Source organism: Berghia stephanieae, chromosome 8 (genome assembly GCF_034508935.2).
Source record: "Berghia stephanieae isolate SIO BIC M18660-M18661 chromosome 8, UCSD_Bste_1.3, whole genome shotgun sequence".
NCBI classification, from domain to species: domain Eukaryota; kingdom Metazoa; phylum Mollusca; class Gastropoda; order Nudibranchia; family Aeolidiidae; genus Berghia; species Berghia stephanieae.
In genome coordinates this window covers 27,210,176-27,227,851 of record NC_088367.1, presented here as the reverse complement: position 1 = coordinate 27,227,851, position 17,676 = coordinate 27,210,176, and the positions used below count along the sequence as shown (strand labels likewise).

The following is a 17,676-nucleotide window of genomic DNA, read 5'->3' as shown; positions in this document are numbered from 1 at the left end:
AAATGTTTCGATGATCTCCATGTCATCAGTCGGCATAATGTCCGTAGAGTGCTTTTATCATTCGAGGGGTTGATGGTTATTTCTTGAGTCCTTACTTCCGTTGTGTTGTTGATTAAGCGGTGATCAGTGTTGTGATGTAGTGTGTTCTCATGGCGCAAATGAGAACACACTACATATTATATATTATTTATGACAGATGTTTTTGCTGTTTATGGCAAATTGCACTGCAACACCATGTTGAGACAATGTAACATGTATATTTGTTTTAAACAGTTTGAGGGGGATAATTCTGTTGTTTTGTTTGTTTTTTGTTTTTTTAAAAATCAATTTAAACCAATTTTAAGAATCTACCTTCTAAATTTTGAACAATTTTAAAACTTAAATTGCTGAATTTCAACACTACCATCTGGATGGGGTCTTCCAACCTCCTTTGGTGGGCAAAGAGGTCATGTTTTTATGTGTCTTCTACCCCCACCCCCCTTTAACTGTTTTTCCTTTCCTTGTTGCTCTCTGTTTTTGTTCTGAATGAAGAGTTGAGATTTTTTTGTTTTTTTTGTTCTTGGTCCTGGCAGGGCTCCTTAGCTGAAAGAGGGAAACAGTCAAATGTATAGTTCCTTATTTGAGAGATGATTTTTTTCCCCCTTGTAATTCATCTCTCTATTATGAACTATTAGCAGTTTTAGTGTGGGATCCTTTACATTTGCCTGGGTGAAACTTTGAGGTGATTAATGTCACAATATGCACGTTGATGAATTAGTCATGGAATCATCTGTTTCCTATTTGGGCTAGTCCCCTTTGTCTTCCTGTTTTGTAGGTGCTTTTATCTTCAGCTGACCACTTTTCCTCTATCTTCCTTTTTACTGGCGCTGAAATGATGTGAAAGTGTAGCTAGCAAAGTAAAACCCATTAAAAAAAAACAAACATAACAAATAGCTGTTTGGATCTAATAATTATATTTTGAATAATCATTCTGCTTTGTTTTAATTTATGAAATTTGCATCATCACAGCATTCAGGTTGCTTTGTGTCTTTGTCTTTATATTACTTAGATAACTTGGTTTTGTCCTGACTCTGGTCCGAGTCCTTGGCTTGGGGAAAGGGGGGAGAGAATAGTTAAATGTGTAGTATTAGCTTTGGGAGTTGATTTTTTTTTTCCCTTCCACTATTTTGTGCTGTTGTAGTTTTAGTTTTTTTATACATTTTGTAAACATTTTAATGTTTTCCTTTTAGTGCGATCATGTACTTGTGTCTGGATGAGACTTTTACTTTTAGATGATTTCAAAGTACACCAGACCATGGACTCGCCCTTTGTTCCCTCTACCAATATCCGTGGCCTCATATTTTCTTGAGGGCTTTCAATTGTAAATCTAGAATTTTTTTATTATTCCATTTTCTTTCTTTTTACTGGCGCTTATGTGACCCTAACGTTTCAGAAGCGACATAAAACCTTTATAATACACAAAAACAAAAAGATTGTCAAAGGACCATCCATCCCCTCTGTATTATCTTCTTTTTTTATGGGGGGGGGGGGGGGAGTTGGGGCTGGGTTGATATTTTAATGAAATTGTGATATATTAACGTTTATTGAACCATCTTGGTCTTAACAGAAGCATGTGTTGTATGTCAGTTGTATTGTCGTCTTTATAAATATTTTTGAAAATGCTATGTGCCTTACTTACATACCGTATAGAATTATTTGTATGAATAAAAAAAATTTGGAGTTATGGAAATAATATATGTCCACACGCTTTTATGAAAAGAGAGTGTTGCTGAATTGATAAAGTATTGCATTATAATATATTACCATATACAGGAGGATCCTCGTTCTAAACTCTTCATGCATCCTCTTCCTTTTCCCAAGGCATGGTTTCTAACCCCCTGATCATCCATTTGGACAACATCATGTAGGTGATTGCTTTTAAACTATTTAGTGGTTGTGAATGCCTTGACGGTATTTTACAATGCCACGCTAAAGGACCTGGACCTTTCAAAAAATGTTCTCTTCACAATCATTACATTTGTTTCCCAACCAACTAATTGTTAGTGGTGGGTGGATTTAATTCTTTTTAATTCCTTTGGCAGGGGGGGGGTGGCAGTTAGCTGTCAGGCAAAGGTGATTTCTTCTGTTGTCCACATCTTTGCAATCTCTTCTATACTCGTATCATTTTGTCCTTTCCATTCTTTATTTTAGTTCTCCCCTTTATCTAAACATCTGATCTTACTTTTTTATTGGGGCATATACAATCTAATTTTGTTTTTGCCCTGCTTGGAGATTCATCTTTTTCTGAGCGATTATTTTTTTCTTGTAAATTACCTCTCCAATATACTCAGCAAAATAAATAGTGCAACGTTTTTTTAACTGGTGTAACTTTTCAACAACTTTTTAAAAAATATAGAATTCTTTTTCGCAGAGTAACAGTTTTTTCCTTTGTGACAACACATGAATTTACAATAGGCTTTAAATGATGACAATTACTAATTTTTAATTAAAAAGAGCTCCCTGATTTCCTACTTATTGCAGATCGACTCCTAATCTTTGGACCAGGGTGCTTTGGCAGCTTCTCTGATTTGTTGAGTGATTTCTTTCCACTGATGACGGTCTGCTGCGATGAATCTCAGTCTCAGGTGTTCTAAATCCTTTTCTCATCTCAGTTCTTGCGTGTCATCTAGGCACGGTGTATATGCTTGTTATGGGCCTTTTTGTTTGTTATGTCCGCTTGGTGTCAAGAATAATGCCATTGCCTTATTAGCTGGAATCGTTCTTTCTCTTCTTAAGATTTGTCCAAATAGTCTGCATCTTGTTTCCAAAATTTGAATCAAAAGCGGTGTTTCCTCCCATTTTGTGTACATCGATTTGTTACTTATTTTGGTTGGGAAGTGGATATTTAGAATTCCTCTGAGCTGTTTTCGATGGAAAGCATCTAGTTTATCTTCTGCTTTTTGTTAGTGCCCATATTCCATAGTTGTAAAAAATGTATTGATTTAACAAGGCTATATTTTTGTTTTTCTTTTCTTTTCCTACCCATCACCATAATGTTTCTGCATTCAGTAGCAGGCATGTCCACCTTTGGCCTCTGTGGCAAACCATATCAGGTTCCTTGTGGAGCAGATATTATAATGTTGTAGGCCTATAATGTGTTTGAGGAATGTTGTTCCATTTTTATATATATAAATATCTAGGAAAAAAGCCCCATCAATTTACCCAGTCCGACAAGTGCTCGATCGTCAAAAGGTCAAGAGAATTGCCTGGTCAAAGGAGAACCTACACATCTGTTCATCTAGAAAGTTACGATAGATAGTTGCCACATGGGGCCAGGCATTGTCTTGTTGAAGACATTAAGATCTTCATCTTGCTCCTTTATAGGGATGATATTGGCTTTTAAGATCTCATTGAGGCAACGCTCAGCATTGACATTTCCTTGCAACAACATCAAGGTCAGGTTTACTGTTTTCACAGATGCCATTCCAGACTTTTACTCCGCCTTAGCACCACCTTTTCATCATCTGACTCAACTGGATTAGAATAACATAACAGGTTCTCCCTTGGCCAGCCGAAGTCTCCTGAAATTTCGCCGGTCGAGTATCCGTGGGACTCGGTTGGTTGTCTTGAGAGATAGAAACGTCAATGGGTGATGCAATGTAAATTCCACTCCATGAGGAACAGGATAGTAGAGAGATGATATTATTCTGTTAAAATTATAAAGGGTGCTCAACTTAGTTTTTTTACCTTTATTTTTACAATGTTTAACGATTTTGATTTATTAAAGATACTCGAGTCGTATTTGTAAGATCCGTAACCGCTGTGCTACAGGGATAACGATAAACCAAGTAAAAACAAATACTGTCAGGCCTTTTGACCAAAATTTCATTTACAGTCTCATGAATAGAGGGCACGTCTTTAAAATCGTTTTAAGGAAAGGACAATTCATTTAAAATTTACATACAATCAGTTTTACCTCTGCTATTAAAAATAGATGTACACTAGAAGTAGTAATATAATATATGAAACTAGGATGCATATTTTATGTCATGATTTTGTTTGAGTTTGACTGATGGACCGATACATTTTCCTCCTTTTTGATAAATTGCCATTATCATCACTGATAGGAAAATCTTGATGTCTACATTCACAAGGCAATGAACTCTTACACAGTGTCAAAAAAATACTCGTGTCTTTTTTGTTAAAAAGTTATATCAGTTCAAAAAGTGGTGCTTTTATTTATTTAGATGAAATAGAAAAGAAAAAGTCAGGTTTCTATTAAAATTCTTGTTATGTAAGTATCCGAGTGTCTTGTTTGGCGGAGACCCGTTTGTCATCATCGGAGCGGGACTTATAATTGGTTTCAAATTAGCTACAAGGATATCCTGCTCTTGGATCTACTTCTAATCTCTGTAATTTTTTTTTTTTTATTGTTTATTTTTACTTTTTTTTTAAATCTATGTATTTATTTATTTATTTGTTGCGGTTTTTTTTTTTTGGTGCTTGTTAGCCAGATCTAAATTCTAAATCTTATTTTCTGGGTGGGGTTCCTGACCTCCCATAGTGGGCAGGGAGGTACTTACTGTGTCTTCTATCCCCCTGTATTTGTTTTCCAACATGCTTTCTGTCTTTGTCTTGGAATGAGATTACTTAGTTTTGTCCTGATCATGGCCTGAGTTCTTGGCTAGGAGGGAAACAGTCGAATGTATAGTTTTAGTTTTGGGAGATGATATTTTTTCCTTGTAAATCATCTCTCTGTTATTTAAAAAATTTTAACATACGATTTGTAAAAAATTGAGTGTATTCCTCTTAGTGGGATCTTGTGCTGGTGTCTGGGTGAGACTTTAGGTGATCTCAAACTAAGTACTTTGATAGTGTGCTCTTGGAATCTACATATGTTCCCTATTTGTACCATTCCCCTTTGTCTTACTTTTTCCTCAAGTCCTTTTAATCATACATCCATTTTTCTTCCTATTTACTGGCGCTGATATGACCTAAATGTGTTACAAGGGCCGTAAAACCCTTAAAAACAAACAAACAAACAAACGATAAATCTTATTTTCTTTTATATCACCATCCTTAATTATACTGACGCTGATATGACTTATGGTATGTTGTAAATGGCATTTAAATCCCCTAAATCATTCTTTCCATGCAATGATAACTTTTTACATGCCATAAAATACTTCACATAGAGGTATAGTCATTCGTGTCCATTTGACTGTTTTGATATGATTTTAATTTTATGTAATCCTTCATTAATTTTAATCTCTTAAAATTATCGAATGTTAAAAATATTGAGCACAAAAAAACAAACATTGAGTTGAATGTTATATATGTTAATATTGTGGGTAATGTTGAATGTTTGCATCTATTAATGATTTGATTATGATTAAAGAAATACAATTGACACTTCATAGTATTTTATTCTTATTTATTTAATAACATTTGTGGTAGGTAAAATGTATTTTATCTCACCAGTGGGTTGGTTATCTGACCTCCCATTATGGTGGACGGGAAGGTCACATTTGCTGTGCATTCTGTTATTCTGTCCCTCTATATGTTTTCCCTTTCCACGTTTTCTCTCTCTCTGTTCTGGATTGATATTGCTCGGTTGTGTCCAGGGGATCCTTTGCCGAGAGGGATACAGTCAAAAATATAGATTGGTTTTTTTGTTTATTTTGTGAGAGAGAATATTTTTTACCCTTTTAAATCTGTTATGTACTTTACTTACTTATCCTCTTGGTGCTTGATCAGCTCTTGAGGCTTACACGGTGGAACGCCATCTTTCTCGGTTGGAGGCCATTTTTGTCATCTGTCCCCAAGACCATTCACTAGCTTTCATTTCTCCTTCGATACTCCTCCTCCAGCTGGTGGCCTTGTCATTCCCTGAGGGAATGGCACTCGATTCCACTCCGAGGACATGTCCAGTCTATATCCATATTCCCATCTTTACAGCTTCAGATGCCCGTTCAATGTACTGTTATAGGGTTAATATTGATTCTTTTCTTGTGTCTAGATAGGACTTTGAGGTAATGTCAAAATAGGCACACACTGACTGGTTGTGGATTACTCTGTACTCTTTTTGAAATGTCCCCACTGTCTTACTTTCATTTGGTGCTTTTAACTTCAGATCTGCAATCAGTTCTCTCTCTCTCTCCCTCCACCAACCCCCCCCCCCCCCCCCCCCCCTTTTTTTTTTTTTTCATTTTAAATTTTTAAATCATTAATTTTCCTTTCTTCTCATGTTGAAATGACCTAAATGTGTCTCAAGAGCCATAAAATACCTTAATGAAATTTAATTTCTCTCAGGGCGGTTGAACCTTTGCCACCTGGGTCTTTGGATTCTAGCATCCACGGTATTTACACCCTTGCTGTTCTTACCTCTACCCCTGGATGGGGTCTTTTGGATGAGGTCACTTGCTGTGTCTTCATATCTCCCAATATCTGTTTTCTGATTTACATTCTTTCTCTGGGTGGGGTTCCCGACCTCCAATAGTGGGCAGTGATGTACTTGCTGTGACTTCTATTCCCCTGTATATGTTTTCCAATTGCTTTTTGTCTTTGTCTTGGAATGAGATTACTAAGTTTTGTCCTGACCGTGGCCGGAGTCCTTGACTGGGAGGGAAACAGTTGAATGTATAGTTTTGGGAGATGATATTTTTTACCTTGTAAATTGTAAATCATCTCTCTGTTGTGTACTGTTACTTTTTCATTTTTGACATATGCTTTGGTAACATTTGGGTGTATTCCTCTTAGTGGGATCTTTTGCTGGTGAAACATCTTGATAATCTCAAACGAAGTACACCGATAGTGTGCTCTTGGAATCTCCACCTGTTCCCAGTTTGTACTATTCCCTTTTGTCTTACTTTTTCCTCAAATCCTTTTAATGGTACATCTAGAATGTTTTTGCTATCCAATTTTTATCCTTTTTACTGGTGCTGATATGACCTAAAACTTTTGCAAGCGCCGTATAACCCTTAAAGACAAAACATTCTTTCTTTGTCTTGGAATGGGATTATTTAGTTTTGTCCTAGTCTTTGCCGAAGTCCTTGGTTGAGAGGGAAACTGTCAAATGCACAGTGTTAGTTTTAGGAGGTGATTTTTTCCCCCTGGTAAAACATATCTCCGTTATGTACTGATAGTTTGTTTTTTTTTTTGTTTTTTTTTTTTTTTTTTTTTTTTTTTTTGTTTTTTTTTTGGTGTGGAGGGGAACATATCTTGTAAACTGTTGACTGAGTTCCTCTTAGTTTAGTTATCCTGTTTGGTGTGTGGACGAGAATATTAGGTGGTCTCAAACTAAGTACATTGATTGTATGCTCTTGGATTCTACACATATTCTCTATTTGAACCAATTCTCCCTTGTCTTACTAATTCTTACATGATTGTAATTAATTATAGCATAGTTTTTGTATCTATTTTTCTTATTTTAATAAGGCGCTGTGATGTTGGTTAGTCATGTGTCGCAACACAAAACCGCATCTTCTACTCCCTTCCCCTAACTCAAGATGCTTTTTCATATACGAGGTCCCTTTGTATTTTATTTCTAGAATGAGACTACCACTAAAAGGATGGAATTCCTCTTAACCTTCAGGCAGGAAAACATGGACTCCCTGTGCCGGTGGAAATTTAAGGTTAGCATACAGAAGAATCCACATAAAGTCAACTTTTGCTTCAAGTGAACGCCTCTTGTTGATCCCCAAATTTCTAAATGTGTTTCATTGGTAATGGATAACGTCCGAACAATCTCTCTGTGGTCTGGCGGTGTTGGCTTTATCAGGATTACACTCTTTATCAGACACGAGCAGCTTGCTCTTGGAATTTGCCTCTGTTCCGCGTTTGAATAATACATTGTGGGACCTGCCATGATGGGCTGCGGAGGTCACTCCTGTTGTGTCTTCTATATCCCCCAAATATATGTTTTCCCTTTCGACTTTTACTCACTTCTTTGTTTTGGATTGAGATTGCGCGATTTTACTCCTGGTCCCGACAGGGTTCCTATCCGAGAGGGAAGCAGTCAAGATTTATAGTTTTTTTGTTTTTTTTTGGGTGTTCTTTGAGAGATAATTTCCCCCCATCTCTCAGTTATGTTCTGTTACAGTTTTCAGCTTTAACTATATTTAATTGGAAGCGTTTAAGTACATCCTTCATAACAGCATCTTCAGTTTGTGGCTGGATGGAACTTTAAGCTAATTTCAAGCCAGGCACATTGATAGATTGCTTTTCGGATTTACTTCTGTTCCCTTTTTGAACAAGTCCCACTTGTCTTACTTTTTCTGTGGTGCTTTTAACTTCAGACCTTTAACCCACCGTCTTCCTTTTTCTCTGGCGCTGAAAAAAACCCCACAAACCCCCCCCCCCCCCCCTCCTCCCCCACAAAAACAAAACAAAACAAAACAAAAAAAAAAAACAAAAAATAAACACATATTCCCTTTTGTCTTGCCTTTTCTTGTATGATTGTACGTTCAGACCTCTGAACTCATTAGGCTCTAGACGCTTAAACAAGACTTGCTAACTCTTTTATCATCACCCTGTATTTTTGTCATAATTTGTACGTGGTTATCTGTCTTTGTTCTTGAAATAAAGACTATTTGGTTTAGCCTGAACCCTGCATTATTTCTTTTGGTGAGAGGGAAACTGTCGGCCCTAGGGCTCCTATTCCGGAAACTAGATAATATATTATTATTTAGGGATTATCTTGAGAAAAGACCGAGATATGATAGGCGTCAGCCGCAAAGTGTGTAATAGGGAGTAAGTTCTTTGCTCAAGATGAGGGTGAGGGGGGGGGGGGGGGGGGTGCGAGATGACAATACGGCGGCTTAAACTCAGGACCTCCAGGTGCAAATGCAATGCCCTATCTACTCGATAATCTAGCCTTTGTATATATAATGATGTTGCAATGAGCCATCCTGCTCTAACATCAACTGCAAATAATGGAGGTGAGAGGGAAACTGTCGGTCGGCCTGCCGAGCCGTGGGCTCATAATAATATTCCAGAAACTAAATATAATATATTATTAGTATAATGGTTAGATACCTGCTTGGGTCATCAATTAGTTGACCCCAATTTGGTGACTTCGATAACGTCACACAGTCAAGAATCAAGGGCGGTGACATAACAGAAAAGAGATATTAATATATTTCCAGTGTTATCTCCCTTGGACACAATAATGAAGAAGATTGTGTACGAATGTCTGTTGCCCGGAACATTAGTCTAGGTCCTTTTTTGTCCTTAATTTATCCTTTATATATATATATATATATATATATATATATATATATATATATATATATATATATATGTGTGTGTGTGTGTGTGTGTACAATAAAAATACTGATATTCAGTTACTTTATAGTCAGTTTGACATCAAGTTTAAAATGTTGTGTATGAAAAAAAAATCTTTCCCTCTCTCTCTCTCTCTCTCTCTCTCTCTCTCTCTCTCTCTCTCTCTCTCTCTCTCTTTCTCTCTCTCTCTCTCTCTCTCTTTCTCTCTCTCTCTCCCTCTCTCTATCTCTCTCTCTCTCTCTCTCTCTCTCTCTCTCTCTCTCTCTATATATATATATATATATATTTGTGTGTGTGTGTGTGTGTGTGTGTGTGCGATATTTATTATACTCGTTAAGAGACAGCTCACAGGCTTGTTTTACAATCAATAGAATTTTTTTTCAATTAATTCTGAATGGCTTTGCTAATGAAAAGAAAAATATATCCTTTTCTTTAAATTTCAAAAAAAAAAAATACTTCAAGCATACAAAAGTGAGCAATTGGGGCGAAGTTTATTGCACAGGGAAATATACGAGATGCCGTCATGGGGGCTCGAAGCCAGTCCCTCAGGTGGAAATGTAATACCTAATCCAACCAACCAGGTCGCTTCTCGTGAGGAATAGTTAAAAGAATTTTTAAAAAATGAAATTGGCTCGCCTAATAATAGTACTTGTACATTCATGAATACAATGGGAAAACCTCTTTCAAAAATCTCATTTTGTTTGATTTAATGCCATTGGCCAAAATGAATTACAATAAAAAGCAAAAGAAAAAACAAAAAAACAAAACAAAACAAAACAAAAAAAACAACAAAAAAAAAAAAACAAAAAAACGATTGCTCCAATGAGCAAGTCAAATATGTAAACTAACATTTCATCATCTGATATCTTTCGTTGATGAATTTTATCATATTTGGAAACATTTGAAAGAGAATTTTAAGCGCTTTCGGAAAATATAAATATCTCGAGTTAGATCACCTTGACACCAGTGTTTAAGCCCAAAGAGTTACCTACTCCTGTAGTATCACGATATGACATTTATTGATATATTATAACTCCATAAGTTCTTAAACGTGATAAAAAGGTTTTAATAAATGAATACAACAATTATTGCTTAAGGGCTTAACAGATTTATTATTTTCATATTAAAACGATGATACTTGAGAAAAAAATATTTGAAAAAAAGACATGGCCTCTCTTACTCTTATCCTTTTGGGCGGCTCTATTTTTTTCTCCATTTATTTATATAGCCCAATAGTCCCAGATATGGTCTGCTCCACCCTGGGCCCTGTAGAAAAGATCCAGGGGTGCTCTTGATGTAGCAGATGACGTAGAATCCATCTTTTGAGAGTCCTCCGGGTTGTTGGACGACAATCTTAAAATGGAAAAATAATAATTTTATTCTATTGTGCTGTATTCTCTGAACTTCAAGTGTAATCATATAGTAGTAAGCAGGGGAACACATTCATCAATTATACAGGTTCTACGTTACTAGTTCAAATAAAATAAAATATTCAGCTGATAGAGTGGCTTACATAAGAAAATTGCACCTAAGGATTTATTGAAATAATGGCATGGTAGAAGTTAAATCAAAGAGCGACGTACAAATTGAATTTCTCTGCATGTATCATGCAAATCAATGTTAAGATCATATTACCACCATCTGTTACAAGAGCCGCTAATAGATGAGAATGATGTCAACTAACATCGCCCATCCCCAAATCCCCGTTTAAAAATTATCCGGTCAAAAGTTCTGTACAATCGCCTCTGGATATAATCACAAACCAACGCAAAATATTGTCCAAAACAAGCCCATAGTTGCTTCCGGTTATCAGACCTGCAAATATGTGCACGTCGATACCAACTCTTCGCTGCTCGTTTGGAACAAGTGAATGTTTATTTCATTCTTACACTGCTCATGCACAGTCAACTGAGGGAATGCTGCAAAGACAATACAATTTATATTGTTCTTCGATTAGCAAGCTGCTGAACACTTTACTGCAAGTCGCTAGCCCTAAGTTTGGTAACTTTGTGAATTCAAGCCAGTTTCAAATGTACATTTAAAGTTCTTACTTAACATGTGTCCTGAATTATAATGTAATATATGTATCTATGTATCATTGCGTAACGTCACTTTTTTACTTTTAATATATGCACGAGTTGAATTTTAACTTTATCCTTCAATTTTTTTTTATTGAACATGCTTGCAATTTTTAGGGCTTAGGACGAGTAATTTCTTTTTTTTTCTTCATATTTTACTCTTTTTTTTTGCATTCACATTCACCTTATCTTGATGCAAATTTTTCATTTTTAAAATGCATAAAACCGCGGGGCCAGAAATGAGTATTTTCAACTATTGTAAATCTATTATATATATATATATATATATATATATATATATATATATATATATATATATATATATATATAATATATATATATATATATATGTGTATATATATATATATATATATATATATATATATATATACATATATATATATATTATAGACTTACACTGATGAGCATACGACCCATATGGTCATGTCAATAATGTAGACACCCTTTGTTGATTTAAGCCTACCCATTGATGTCTGCAGTCGCATTTTGGCTTTCTACGATCACTCATGAATAAATTCCGCCAGGAAACGATTTCATTGGTCCATCCATCGCTATATTTCAAACTTTTGTTCTCGTTAGTTCTTGATTTAAAATGTTTGTTTTTTTTTTTTTTATCAAAGAGCGATTGGCTATTTTAGTATCTTGAACCTTCAACGATTGTTCGCTCTGACAGCTCACGTGTCAACAGCTGTCAACTATGCCATGAGTCCCCGTTGAAATCTTTGACAATGGTCGTCTCGTGGTTGCGTCACAATCACCACCTTGATGATGTCATTAGCCAGCCATCGGCTGATAGGTAAAAAGGCCAATTTATGTTCTAGTTACATTTGAAACATAGCATACGACTGATCTCGTCTCATTGAGGTATAAACAATTATATGAATATCAAGAAATTTGGCCAATAAATATAAAAAGTTGCATAAAAAAAAAAGCTAAAATATACAAAAGCAACTTTTAAAATCAAATTTACCCGTAAAACAGTTGGTTTTCAATAGATATTTCTGAAATAAAGACCAATGTTCTTTTTTCATGCTGAAATTCTTAAAGGTGACTTCACATTCTTCACATTATATTTTTTACTTTTAGTTTTTAGCTTTTCGGCTGACCTAGAAAGGTGTAATTTCTTTTTCATGACAATAGTGTAGTGATAATACCTTGGCAGCTTGTCGCGTCTTTGTTTTGGACTATCGACTTGATAGCTTGTAATTAGTCCAAGACTTTGGGACGCTTGACTCACTAGTGATTCTACAAGAATAGACGGCGGCGGCGGATCAAAAATGGTAATAGTTTTATTTTTATATTTTTCCTCGGTGATAAAAAATACAAAGTAACAATTTCGCATCATACAAAAATAACTCTGAAGTTTCTGTCTCTTCGTTACAATAAAATTGATACCAAGAAAACAAAATCAGACCACAATTAACAAAGGTTTAAATTATTCATTATATATATTTTAATGTTTACAATAATCGTCATCAAAGCCATTTTTCATCACTAAATTCGTCAATGATTTCCACCCGCAAATTAGATAAATAGGATCCAAATCACAATTTCTACAACCTTTTTTTTGTCGGCAAAATGTGACCCATCAAAACTCAAAACGGTATTATGTCGGAACGAGCCATATGCTTAAAAGCGGAATTTAATGTGAAACTGGTCAAAAATATAAATTGTTGGCATTCGCACCCTAAAATATGGTATCCATTTTCCTCAATAAAACATACAAACTCAACACAAGTCTGATATTTCTGGCTATAAATTCAATTTTCAACATCTTAACCAACCCGACTTAATACCGTTTTGAGGCGAAGGGTCACACATGATAAAAATTAAAGTTGAAAACAACCAGCGAAACGGACAAGCCTGTCATTTCCGTCACTGCTATTGGATTTTTCTTAGCGAGTCCACTCTTGACTACTTATCTAATAATAATAAATAGTAATAACTATATTTCTATAGCGCCTTTCACCGAAACCTCAAATGTCTACTGAGCTCGAAAATCTCACTGATTGAGGGAGTTCATTCCAAATCGTGGGTCCGAATTTCATAAGAGACCTATCGCAAAAGTATTTAAGTTTAGTTTTAGGAGATGCTAACAATTTTAAATCGTGGGATCTAGATTTCTCAGAGGTACAGGGAATGAATATTTGACCGTTGTCGGTTTTTGTCGGGTTGAATCATAATTAACCCTTTAAGGTACTGACTGTGACCAGTGACAGCGAAGTTCAAATAAGTGGTCTTCAGTTTTAATGATCGCTATAGACCATTAGAAAAGCACATTCTGCAGACAAGGGTAGACGGCAAGAGAGGAAGAGGTAGACCAACAAGAAGCTGGGAACAAGATATAATATGTGGATGGCTGGGAATGACAGCAACTCAAGCAAGTAGACTGGCGGAAAACCGTAATCTGTTTCGCAAGAAAGTTCGGGAAGCAACGTCCTACGCAGGATCAGCTGACTAGATGATGATGATAGACCGGTATTTGCCCGTGATGATCACGACTTTAGATGGCATTGGTAGTGTCTGGGAGGATTCCGTTATATAGAGGTGGTCACTAAGGCAGGTTTGACTATATTATATACCATCACGGGGTATCAAAATCACCCCCAACCTATGAGCAGGGATATTCTTTTATGTTTCTAGATTTATTGTCATGGGGTAAGGCTATTTAAAGCACTGTGCACTGGTATTGGGCTTCAACAGTCGTGACGTCACTTCCCTGGTAATGACGCATAGTAACTTAGTAACTGGCTCTAAACTATCGGAACAATGGCGGACGCCCTTATGAAATACTTCTCCGACGGGCATAAAAGTGTATCCAGAGGAGAAAAACATTATAAATCTGATCATCTTTTGACTTTTATACATTCTGATCACATGACATATGAAAAGTTCTAGCCAGCATGAAGAATAAAAAGAACCGATTTTCTTTGTTTAGAACCACGCTGTTCGCCTTTGCTGGGCGACGTGACTATTGAATCCAATTCGATATCCCAGATTTGCCTACTGCGTGATGTGTCGGTGGAGCGTAATCGACACATTCGCAGTAAATAGCTAGTTTAATAGACAGCGTTCTAATTTCATAGAAAATACCACTCTTTAAACATTAATTACTAAGGGAATAATAACAGCACAATTTTCATTCAAATATGTAGGTTAAACAGCAAATCATGACCTTTAACACGCATTCATTTTTTTTATATTGTAGAAACAAAATGAGTGATAAGCAGCGTGATATATGAAACGTATTAAAAATTATACCAGACAAGGGGTAAATTTTAATTAGGGACTAATTAACATAATTTACAGCTTTTGTATGAATAAAATACTTTGTACTAACGAAACCTTATTTATTGAAGTACACCATAGATAAATATTAAAACTGATCTCCGTAAAGCCTCTGAGAGATAGAGTAATGGAAAGTGTTGTAGTGTCTCCATGTACCCAAATGGCTTCAACAGTCATTTCCTGTCACTTCCCTCGTAATTACGCATAGTAACTTAGTAACCCGTTCTAAACTATCGGAACAATGGCGGACGCCCTTATGAAATACTTCTCCGACGAGCATACAAGTGTATCCAGGGGAGAAAAAACATTATAAATCTGATCATGTTTTGACTTTTATACATTCTGATCACATGACATGTGAAAAAGTTCTAGCTAGCATGAATAATAAAAGTACCGATTTTCTCTGTATAGAACCAAGCTGCTGGTTGCTGGGCGGCCGTGACATCAGACTGTTGAAACTATTGACTATTGACTATTTCATACGGGCGTCCGCTATTGTTCCGATAGTTAAGAGCCAGTGTTACTAAGTTACCATGCGTCATTAGGAAGGAAGTGACGTTTCGACTGTTGAAAAGTATTTGGGTGTGTTTTGTCACCAGATAATTCGACACCCGAAATTTGGGTGTCTGTTATCACCAGGTAATTCGGCACATTGAAAAGTTGAGTCTTAATTGCAGTTTGTTGTTTTTGTTGTTATTTTCTTTTATTTTTGTCTATCCAAAGGAAAAACAACAACAACAACAACAACAAAAAAAAAAGAAACAAAGAAAAAAAAAACCCAACAAAAAAACTCGCAATTTCTATCACTCCGTTTTTCTCCCAGTACACGAACATCTCTCTCTCTCTCTCTCTCTCTCTCTCTCTCTCTCTCTCTCTCTCTCTCCCTCTCTCTCTCTCTCTCTCTCTCTCTCTCTCTCTCTCTTATGTCTGGAATTTTTAAAAACATTGTTGTAAGGGGCAATTGGATTCAATAGTCTGATGTCACGTCGCCCAGCAACGGCGAGCAGTGTGGTTCTAAAAAAAGAAAATCGGTCCTTTTTATTTTTCATGCTGGCTAGAACTTTTCATATGTCATGTAATCAGAATGTATAAAAGTCAAAACATGATCATATTTATAATGTTTTTATTCTCTGGATACGCTTTTATGCTCGTCGGAGAAATATTTCATAAGGGCGTCCGCCAATGTTCCGATAGTTTAGAGCCAGTTACTAAGTTACCATGCGTCATTAGGAGGGAAGTGACGTCATGACTGTTGAAGGCAATGCTTGTATGTCCATTGCAACAATGAGCTCATATCATGAGACCTACAAAAAGTCAGGTATTAGTGTTACCTGATTGATCGTGCTTGGTATCGCTCAGAAATTTTCGCCATTATTGTAATGCCTTTCATAAGTTTACTATTTTGACAACAATGTTGGTCATTTGGCAGATAATAATAATAATAATAATAATAATAATAATAATAATAATAATAATAATAATAATAATAATAATAATAATAATAATAATAATAATAATAATAATAATAGTTATCATCATCATCATCATCATCATCATCATCATCATCATCATCATCATCATCATCATCATTATTATTATTATTATTATTATTATTATTATTATTATTATTATTATTATTATTATTATTATTATATCACTATTGTTATTATTACTATGTTTTATTGCTTTTGATGGCAACGTGGAGTATGGAACAAAGAAAAACAAAACAAAACAAATTAGAACCTCGATAGCTAGCATCATGTCAGGTTGACCTAACGCGCTGTCTCCTCTTCAAATAACAACCATTGCTCCAAGACTTTGGACCTTAGTTTATGAGAAAAAAAATTCTCTAGCTTCATTGATGTCAAGATGATCTCGCGCTCCTTTCATAACAACCATTCATTACAGGGGAGAATTCTCACGATTCAAACACAGAGGAGATAAGTTGTTAACCTGCCTACTATGTGGTTCAAATAAGACACGCATGACTAGACATATGAATGATGCATGTTTTTAAAACCTAAAACAACCTTGATAAGGATAATATGCTTCTATTGAAACTTGTGAAGCTGTCACTTCGGGAATCATCGGATATTATTTCATCGCTAAAATTCAAAGGTAGGATCATTGACACGTTAAATATTTGTGACCATATGTATTCATCAAATATAATTTATCATATTATTTTGACCATATCGTCTCATAGCGGTTGTTTGTTGGGACGGTTTAGATGATGAATATTGAATTAATAGCAATAATTAATGGGAAGCTATTTATGACAACATGTTTTGTTTTATCCAGAAGACAGAATATGAATTCTTAAGGAGCTGAAAAGTAAAATCTCTGATAATTTTAACTTTAAATTCTCTCATTGTCCTTACTCAAGTGACGCTACAGCGCATTCCGGAAGTTACACTCACAGTGGCTAGTTGCTACAGCCGGTCAGTGTAATTATATAGGATTCTTTCATTTCTTTGTATTTATTAATCGAGATCTTTCCCAAGTAAGATTATTATATATTTTTTAATCAAATTTTTGGTATTAGTACTTCTATTCACCATAATTTGTATCTTTCTCCTTGTACTTGAATGACAATTTGATCTAAAAACTAAAAACGTTGGATTTGTATTCATACGCACCAAAAGATTATTTATAATTGCCAATCAGCTGTCTTTTCCACATTGTGTCACACCAATAAAATGTGCGAAAATATTCTGCAATCGTTGAATAATTTTTATTCAACGCGTTCAAAGCATTATTCAACGACTACGTATTTACTAAGAAATGATAGGGGGAGGGGTGGAATAATGGCAGCTCGCAGAGCAACATTTCAACATTTAACACCTATCCCAGAAAATACCTTTTTTTGAGCTAATAGCGATAATTTATAGTACAATCTACACATTTTCTTAAAGGGAAAATATATATTTATTGAGCGAGAGAGAGAGAGAGAGAGAGAGAGAGAGAGAGAGAGAGAGAGAGAGAGTGAGAGAGAGAGAGAGAGAAAGAGAGAGAGAAGTTATGT

General features: G+C 35.5%; 1 protein-coding gene across 2 annotated transcripts in view; it reads left to right on the top strand.

The window, feature by feature from the left end:
• The first annotated feature begins 16,539 nt into the window (after positions 1 to 16,539).
• The window catches only part of LOC144978447 (sodium- and chloride-dependent glycine transporter 1-like), a 75,535-nt gene continuing 74,398 nt past the window's right edge, over positions 16,540 to 17,676 (top strand). The window contains exon 1 of one of the 2 annotated variants that reach the window (XM_078924520.1): positions 16,540 to 16,769. The gene's annotated coding sequence lies outside the window, so the exon portion shown is untranslated. The remainder of the gene's footprint in view (positions 16,770 to 17,676) is intronic. The other variant, XM_078924518.1, reaches the window with a different exon arrangement.